The following is a 9,799-nucleotide window of genomic DNA, read 5'->3' as shown; positions in this document are numbered from 1 at the left end:
GCTTGACTTAGCTAAATTATCAAAATCGTGTTTTATCCTAAATGCATAGAGAATTCAGGCATGTGCTATGAAATTTTGTAAAATGCCAGTTGGAAAACTTGATGTATGCTTGGAAAATGTTTTGGAGTTTGAAAATGTTTCTAAAGAAAATGATAGAAATCGATTTCTCAAGAAAATCCTAATGAAAAGATTTAAAATCTTAATGAAGTTTCTAGAGATTTTGAGAAAATCATAAATGGATGGAAATTCTGGGAAAGTAGAAAGAATTCTTGAGAAAACACTTGAAGAGGAACCATTTGTTAGAAAAACTCCAACTTTGAAAATTTTCTTTGTAAAATGATTGAAGATTCATAGGAAAACTCTTTTGAGAAAGAAAATCACACCTTAGGAAATTGAAATTCTGAGAAGTATAGCCTTAAGGATTTTAAAATTGATTTTGGACTTTGGAAAATGGTTGAGAATTCTTAGAAAACTCCTTTTAAGAATGGGATATTCAGATCTTTGAGAAAACCATATTTTAAAGAGATTTCAGGATTTGAGAAATCGATTTTTTTGGAAATGGAAATTTTGTGATTCTATCAAAAGGAAAAGCATATGATTTCATAATGCAAACTATCCTGAATGAATGAATGTCTTTTTATGAAAATATCTTTTCAGAAAAATATACAATTTGAAAATTAAACTAAGGTAAGATTACCACATATTCTGACTATGGTCCTAAATAAGCTTGTAATTTACTTAGTTAATTCTAAAATATTTTATAAATATTGAAGATATGCAGTGAATTTTGGAAGATAGCCTAAGAGTGTAGGCTCGGTGTGACTAGTAGAAAGATGTTGTATCTAGGTCTCGTCCATATTCCGACTAGGGCCGTAAATATGGATTCCACCGAGTTCATCAACTTCCTAAGAGTTGGTGCATGTGCCATTCGTGTACATCCATAGTGATTTTTAAAATAAAATGCATGAATCACATAATTGGGATATTGTAGAAATTCAAACTATATGATATGCATCCTAATCTAAGCAGAAAGATAAATCTCTTATTCCAAAATTTACATTATTACATCACTAAATAAAATGAAAGAAAAGAAAAAATTGCATATTCCAGCTCCTTCCTTTGAATGTCTCTGCCAAACTTGAAATAAGGTTAGCTCAAATATGTGGGTTTTTCCAAGATTTTCCAATAATATCCTGAGATTATTGGACTTAGCTGGATATAAACCCGATTTTCATACTTCGTTGATATTTGAATGATGAAAATGCATAAAAATCCGATAATAAATAGTTTGAAATTCAGAATTGTGGTCAAAACACCCCTAATATTAAGGTTATACCTTTTAAAATCAGTGTTTTCTGAAGGAATTTTGGTAACATTTGAGATTTTGAAATTTGAATTGAACCAAATAATGATGAAATGCATGATGAGACATGATGATATGCTTATAAACATATTAAGACTATAAAAATCAGAATTGATGTTTGAAACTTAGCCAAAATAATGAATTTTGCTTGTTTTCGCCCGGATCAGGGTCCCGCGTGAACCCCGATTTGATGATACGGTTAAACCGATCATCAAAAAGTTTTCAAATCATGTCAAATTTGGTAGAGAGCATCCCTCTACCCTTAGAAACAACATAGAATGATAAAATGCATGGAATGACATGGCTTAAATGCAAAATTTCAAAGAAAACTCTAAAATAAGCAAATTTTGCCTACGGGTATGAACCAAACATAGCATTTAACGCAATAATACAGAAATCCACCATAGAAATGTTTGATATTTTGTAGGCTGCTAAAGGACATGAAAATGAACATATTTAGATTTTACAGCTTCGGGAATTGACCTACGGTGGGTTCGGTAGTAGAGATTTGATTCTGACGGGACTAAAATCAGTATGATCTGATGTGAAAATAGATAAAAAATGATAATTGATCACCAAAATTTACGAAAATTAAATAGAGAACTAATGACATGCATATGAACAACTTTCATTTGTATAGATTTGGCATTTGATCAACTGGATGAGAAATAAAAATATAACATTATACGCATAAACTAGAAGAGCAGATATAAATACCAAAACAGATGACTGAAATAAAAAAATACGAAACTGGCAAGAAAACTGTTCTAAATATTGCAAAATTTCAGAATCAAACAGAGGACATTTAGAACATAAATTTCAATTTTTACAGGTTTGGATTTAGAGCTATATTCAGAGAGAACCAATCGATTTAAGTCGATCCAGAGTCTTAGAGACTCAAATTAAGCTCTGACATGTGTCCTAAACTCTCGGATTTTTGTCAGGTAGAAAAAAAATCATAAACATCTGATAAAATCAGATTAAATACTAGACTTAATCCCAAGTTCAGGAAATTTTTCAGATCGAGAATCGTATCTTCCATGAGGGAGATCTCGATTTTACAAATCGGGATCCAACGTTCTGAACGTTTCCCGGGTCATAAAACCCGACTTGGCATTTTAAATTTTGAACGAAGGAAATGAACTCAAATGATTCCGATTTTTTTGCAGATTATCAGAGACATCTATGGCATGTAATATGATTTTTTTGGCATTTTTAGAGAGAAATAAAAATATAAAATAATGAGTGGACTAACTGACAAAAACAGAGACATACGAATTTTGAGCATGCTTGACATAAATACTAAAAAAAGTCTAATTAATTCATAAAGTATGCTAAATTAATGAAATAAAATATGAACTAAACCTAACTAATGCATGAATGCTAAAAAATCATTAATGAAGCATAATTATTTTTAATATATGTCATTTTATGAGAATAGTTCGATCCATCATTCAGATGAACCCTTTCTTCAAAACAAAAATTCAATATGCAAATCGAGATAAGAGCATTATTTCAATAGAACCAATTAGAATGGGAACTCACTTTGTATTCTTCTGGTATTTCTAGAGCTTCAAGAGTCAAGTTTCAAATGGGACCAAAGAGGGCGTGGACTCAGAGAAGAGAATGGGAATTAAAAACTCAAGTTGAAAATGCAGAACCAAAAAGAGAGCTCCCCTTGACTGGGCATGGGCTAGGGTATTTATAGATTTTCTGAAGAATTTTGAAATTCAAACAGAATAAATCTGGACCCTCCATGTGGCATCATCTCAGAGGATGCTATTTTGGATTTTTGGAATAAAAATACCAATTTTGTAAATATGACACCTCAACAGAATTCGAAATTTTTTGAAGGAGAGTTGGCTTGATTTTCTCTGCAGGAATCTCCCATGTGGCACCACCTCAAAGGTTGTTATTTTGTAAATCAAATAAAAAATAAAATTAAGGAGGAAATTCTGGATTTGCGCCACCTCAGTCTGGAGTTTGAATATTTGAATTCTTGCTTTTTCTGAAGGAAGCAGAGAGAGACATGTGGCATTTGCTTTTTTTGAAGAGAGCAGAGCTTAACATGTGTCCTTTGCTTTTTTCTGAAGAGAGCAGAGCTTGACATGTGTCATTTGTTTTTTCTAAAGAGAGCAGAGCTTGACATGTGTCATTTGCTTTTTCTGAAGAGAGCAGAGCTTGACATGTGTCAGCTGCAGGATGAATCACCTCAGATGGCGTCACCTCAGAGGGGACAAATCTACTTTTTCTGGAGAAAGGAGAGCTGGACACGTGGCAACTCAGGGTGGCCCCAGAGTACCATGTGGCAAGGGAAAGAGAAATGAGGAGGGTAGACATGTGACACTTGGCAGGGAATAAGGAAAGAGACTGAAGACATGTGGCGCCATTCCAGCGGAGGCTCCACATTGACAAGTGGCAATCAAGGAAGATAAGAGAGAGTGGCGCATGGTGGAGAGTGGAAAGAGAGAGAAAAAGGGCATGTGGCATCACCTCGGGGTGACTCCACAATGCCAAGTGGCAATGAATGAAGAGGAGAGAGAGTGGCGCATGGTGGAGAGTGGAAAGAGAGAGAATGGGGTGACGAATCTCTGGATGGAGCTGATCGAGTTGATAATATTTGGAAAACTATCGAGATCATTTTGTTGAGAAAATATTTTGAGGTTCAAAGTCCTTGGGGTAAAATGGAAAGAATTGATAATTTTGAAGACTCAGGGGATCGAAATCAATTTTAAAAGTTAAAACTCGAACCTGGATTGAGAATTTTGAAAATCAAGAGTTCTGGACTTCGAAATGACATGATGTGAAATGCTCATGCAATGATATGCAGAGACATGTCTCATGAAATGCCATTCTGAATTAGGAATTGGAAATTCTAGCTTCTTGGGTATAGAGATATTAGCCTGGTGAAGATAGTAGATATGAAATGGAGAACGAAGAGAAATAGATTCGCTCTATGGCGATGAAGTTTAGGTTTTTGCCCTTAACCTGGATGGGACAGAAAATGCTTTGCATGGGAAAAAGCTCAGGTTTGACCCTTAACCTGATTGAGGAATGAAATACCTCATCAAAATGAGGCTCAAGTTTATACCCTTAACCTAATCGGGCAGAAAATGAAATACCTCATCAAAATGAGGCTCAGGTTTGTACCCTTAACCTGATCGGGCGGAAAATGAAATACCTCATCAAAGAAGGCTCAAGTTTGTACCCTTAACCTGATTGGGAGGAAAATGGAATACATCATCAAAGGAGGCTCAAGTTTGTACCCTTAACCTGATTGGGCGGAAAATGAAATACCTCATCAAAGGAGGCTCAAGTTTGTACCCTTAACCTGATTGGGAGGAAAATGGAATACATCATCAAAGGAGGCTCAAGTTTGTACCCTTAACCTGATTAGGCGGAAAATGAAATACCTCATCAAAGGAGGCTCAGGTTTGTACCATTAACCTGATTGGGCGGAAAATGAAATACCTCATCAAAGGAGGCTCGAGTTTGTACCCTTAACCTGATCGGGCACAAAATGAAATGGAATCCTCGAGAGACTAGACAATGATAGAACCTTTGGATTTCGCACAGTGAATCCGCCAGGGTTTTTACAAAAAGGAAGGAAAATGGGGTCAGGACATGTCAAGAACGGACATCAATCTCTCACTTCACGTCAGGATAGTTAGAAAATATTGTCAAAATGTTGAAAATTTTGTTGTTAATTCAAAGTATTTGAAAATGATGCACATTGTTGCAAAAATATTCCTTCTTTTCTACCTGAAGTATTACCTCCAAACAGAATTGACTTCATAGATACAAGATTTGGAATTCAAATTGCTTACGATTGACCTTCTTCAAGGAAGCTACAAATTTCCTTGATATGAACAGGAACGAGAGAGTTTAATATTATGAAAGCAATTGATGGAAGAATATTGATAATAGAATTTCACAAAATTAAAGAAGATTTTTTATGGATTTGGCAGTTTGATATCTTGGGATGCTTCTCTCATGATAATCTTTTTGGTTCGGTTGGTCTGCGCTAAATTCAGCTAGAACCGGTTGGACCAAGTGATTTGGTTCAATCGTGGTTCATGGGTGTGCTGACTGTCCCAGGTCAGACTGAACAAACAAGCAACATCTTGGTTGTACGTTGAGGAAAAACATAATAAAGAAAAAAAGAAAGAAAAAGGAAAAATAAAGAAACCAATTATTCAGTTTTTAAGAAAATTATATTTATAGTATGCAAAGGGTTTCATTTCTAAAGCATACAAGACTTTAGAAATTATATCAATACGAAGCTCACACACACTTTAGGAACAAAGTGTTTAAAAGGTGATACAATCATGAAGAAAAGAAAAGAGTTTGTATTCAATACTCGATTAGGCCTGAGTAAATCAATATAGCATGATTCAAGAGTAAAAAATACTTATGAGTGTACAATGTTGGTGCCTTAAAAAGACTAAACACATCTATACTTAGGCTCTAGTCAATATAATTTAAAATAATTCACAAGTCTATGTGTATGCAAGAGGCATGACCAAAACTCTACAAAGCTTATGACAAAAGCTAGACGACAATGCAATGAAAATGCTTATGAGATTCACCAAACATCATACACATATGCTCATGAATGAGACAAACGTATATTGGCATAGAATAACATACTTATGCTTAATTTTGATGCTTAAATTTCTATGCATAAGCCGAGTTTCATATATATATAACACTTGTGTGATAGTGTGCTATATTACCTATGAAATGAAAGATAAGCAAAGAAAAAAATGCATGTGACAAATGCATGCATAAATAGCATATGTTGCATAAAGGTCAATGATTCTGATGTTCATGTTTTATATGAATTGTCTCTAAATGACTATGATGCCGACATGAAATGATAGTACATTTATTTGCATCTAAATTGTTATATGAACATCTCTTGACTTATGTGTGAAATAAACTAACTGGGAAAGACATTAGTGCTCTAATGAGAGTTTGGATGGGCTGCGACCCCACGTTATAAGAGGAAGTCTCACTACATATACTAACTACCACATATTAAATCTTGGATATACACCTTCACTAGCAAGGTGCTTGTTTAAGAAGCACGTGATTTGGGCTTGGAATAGACCTTGTCATAACATATTGCCTTGCAGGGAGTATGGGGCTAATAAGCTTTAACACTTCGTATGACACGAAAGCATGACTACTAAAATTACCCATAATGAAGATGGAGTTGTCCACATCACCATTTGCAAATTGGTTCACCTAAGAGATGGTGGATGGTACAACCTCGAGTGAGAATTGTCGCATGTAGATTTAAACTACATGTCATACCGACTTGAAAAACGAGGAGCACGACATCCTCAGACCTCCGTCACTCGAAGTCAGGGAGGTCCAGGTCACTAGACAAATGGTAGACCTTAGTTGTTGCAGCAATATGGATTGCAATCTAAATGTACTCATGCACTGATCATCTCTCAGTTTTTTGAAGGTTGCAACTTGGGTTGAGATTCGGTCAGTAGGTACTACGACAAATATATAATTTGTATAATGAACACTATAGTATACTCTAGCTGACACGATGACAATATTCTCTGCATACCCATAGGAGTAAGCCTATCGAAACTTAATATTAACCTTGCTATAACATAGTTAGTTGTGATTTATTTGAGATTATAAGCATGTTATTTTTATTAGGCATTACACTTAAATTCACAATAGAACAAATATAATACAATTATAGGTATACCATCTCTGTACATTTTATCCTATGCAGTTACCTTCTAATGCGTAAAATTAGTCTTATGCAGTTAAAATTTATAATGCATGCATCATACATTCTAACCCATTTTCATATAAACTATTTCATACATTAACATGTATTCATGCATATGTCAATTGCATACATACATCTCATATCAAACATACATTCATATAAATGTTATAATTATATACGTACAACTCACATTAAACAAATATTCATATGTATGTATAAATCCATACATACCCAACTTAACACACATTGTACATATGTCATACCTGCATATGCATGCATTACCTCAAACATTCATATGTATGTCATCCTAACTTGAGTCTGTCACCTTCAAACACATCCTCCACTTCGAGGAGCACTTAACCCAAGTGCTTGAAATCTCTCCACCAATGTCCAATCATTGGCTTCCCATGACATATAATTTAGTGACTAGTGCCACATCCTTTAATGTAATGATCATCTCAATGCTTCTAAATTGGAATGTGTTTGTTGAAGGATTCCAAAACTAAACAACACACTTTAAGAGACTATGACCAATGTTCCACGATATGGTCTCTAAGAATTTTTGAAAATGCATATGATCCAGTCGATCCTTCACGCTCTCTGTTAGTGCTTAGAACCACAAGTGTGCTTGAAACCAGTATTATCGGTGCATGCAGAATGTTGAACCCTATGAATCTCTTCTCCATGTGGATCCTGCATACACAAACCAATATAACATTTTAAAGATTAAAATACAAGATTCAATCTAGTTGTCCTTAACCTAAAAGCATATTTACACACACATAAATGGAGAAAAGTACCTCTAGTCGAGCATCGAACCATATTGGCCATTGTGACCTCTTTTTCAGAGCATGCACTATCTCCAATTCATAGGGAAGAGGGACCTCCTATGCACTCTTCAGCCCAACCTCACTCTCCTCCACTTCATGTAAACCCTCCACAATTGCCTTAACTTTCAGGCCCTTACTCTCATCCATTCTCTAATCCACCCTCTCATCCTCGCCTTGGTGAGGTAGCTCCTCCACCTTTGTACGTGACATTTCTTCTTTATTCTCCATCTCGCTTTTGTCACTGCAATGGTTGTGTCTCCAGCTTGATCTAATCGAGGTTTAAGGTTAACAACAACCTCAAGGTGAGTCAATGACTCAAACTTCTTCACCAATGAGTCTCCCTCCTTCGATGCTTTCGATATGAGAGATAATATTTTGATCGCAATCTCATCAGCCTTTTTTGCAGCTTCAGTCATATCTTTGGGTCATTTTGAAACTACTAGTTGTTTTATTGAAAGTGTTAGCAATTGCTGGGTTGGGCGGAGATTTCTATGATCCAGTTTGGTGAGGGTATTTTTTTATGCATTATATCTGGCATCCATATTTTTTGCCACGGAGCAAGCTCTCTCCACTTAGAGGGCAAGCTTATTATATGTTTCAGTATAGAGAATATAACTCACTGCATAAGGATCATTAAGTACTTCAGGTTTTGTATTTGAAGTACTTTTACTCTTCTTTGGCAATCCTATTGTAGGCTATGTGTTTTTTCTCTTCTTTGGTGCAATATTGCAATACTCAAAATAAAAAAAAAATCTATAATAATAAAAATGCAGAATAGTCTACTGAAAATGCATGACAAACAATATTTAAATTTCTAACAATGCAAAAAAAAAAACTAAAAAATGTACAAAGCGGTAAATGGATAATATTTCCAAGTATAACCAAATTGAGGATATATGCATACCAATGCTTAAAAAAACAAAATGACAAATGAACACTCACATACAATTATGAAATCAACATATTACAATGGATAATATACACGTAAAGATAACTTAAAACCATGTGAAGTGACTCGTGCCAATGTTTCATCATCTTTTTATCTGCTCTTTGTCTCTCTCACACATCCTATACACAAACACAATTTTAGTGATCGTGGATGAAACACTAAGTGGCACAACAGTTCTTTAATCATAAAAGCAAAAAATTTCATCAATTCTTTAACAAATATGTTGAAAACAACCTTACCAAAAGTAAAAAAAAATGATTCACTTTTGAAAAATGACCTTACTAGAAAAACATAAAGGATTGGCTGAAATAGTCACCAATGAAGTGCCACCAATGTGTGTTTCACCAAAAAATATTCATCGAAAATGGTCGCCAAAAATTTTGCCGAGGAGAAAGAGGTTAGGGGACCACAAGAACCCTAGGTTATGTGAAAATAGCCCTGAGTTAAGATTTTAAGAAACAAAATATTGCTTTTAATGCTTGCGAAATTCTCATGCTGAAAAAGAAATTTGCATCATGGTTGATATTTTGGATGTGGTATTTTTAAAAACATATTTTCAATGAAATACATGGGAAAATCGTCAACCAAAGATATAAAAACTGACTTTCCACCGAAGTGGCGAGTACGGGTCGAATCCACAGGGAACGGGATATTTCTGAAATAATTCTAAAATAACACTTTATTAACATAAAAAGTTTACAATCTATGTCAATATTACAAGTTACAGGAAATAACAATCTAAACTATGAAATGAAAACTAAAATAGGAGGCTAAGTCTTTTGCAAGTCTCCAGGGGCAAAATCATCTTTTCACCACAAGTGCGCAGTGCACTGCATATTTGAATTACACCTGTGAACCTGTTTTAACTTATCAACCTCCAGGGCGGTCCGACGACT

This window comes from Nuphar pumila, chromosome 10 (assembly GCF_984573655.1).
Source record: "Nuphar pumila chromosome 10, dmNupPumi1.hap1.1, whole genome shotgun sequence".
NCBI classification, from domain to species: domain Eukaryota; kingdom Viridiplantae; phylum Streptophyta; class Magnoliopsida; order Nymphaeales; family Nymphaeaceae; genus Nuphar; species Nuphar pumila.
Note: the sequence above shows the minus strand (reverse complement) of the source record.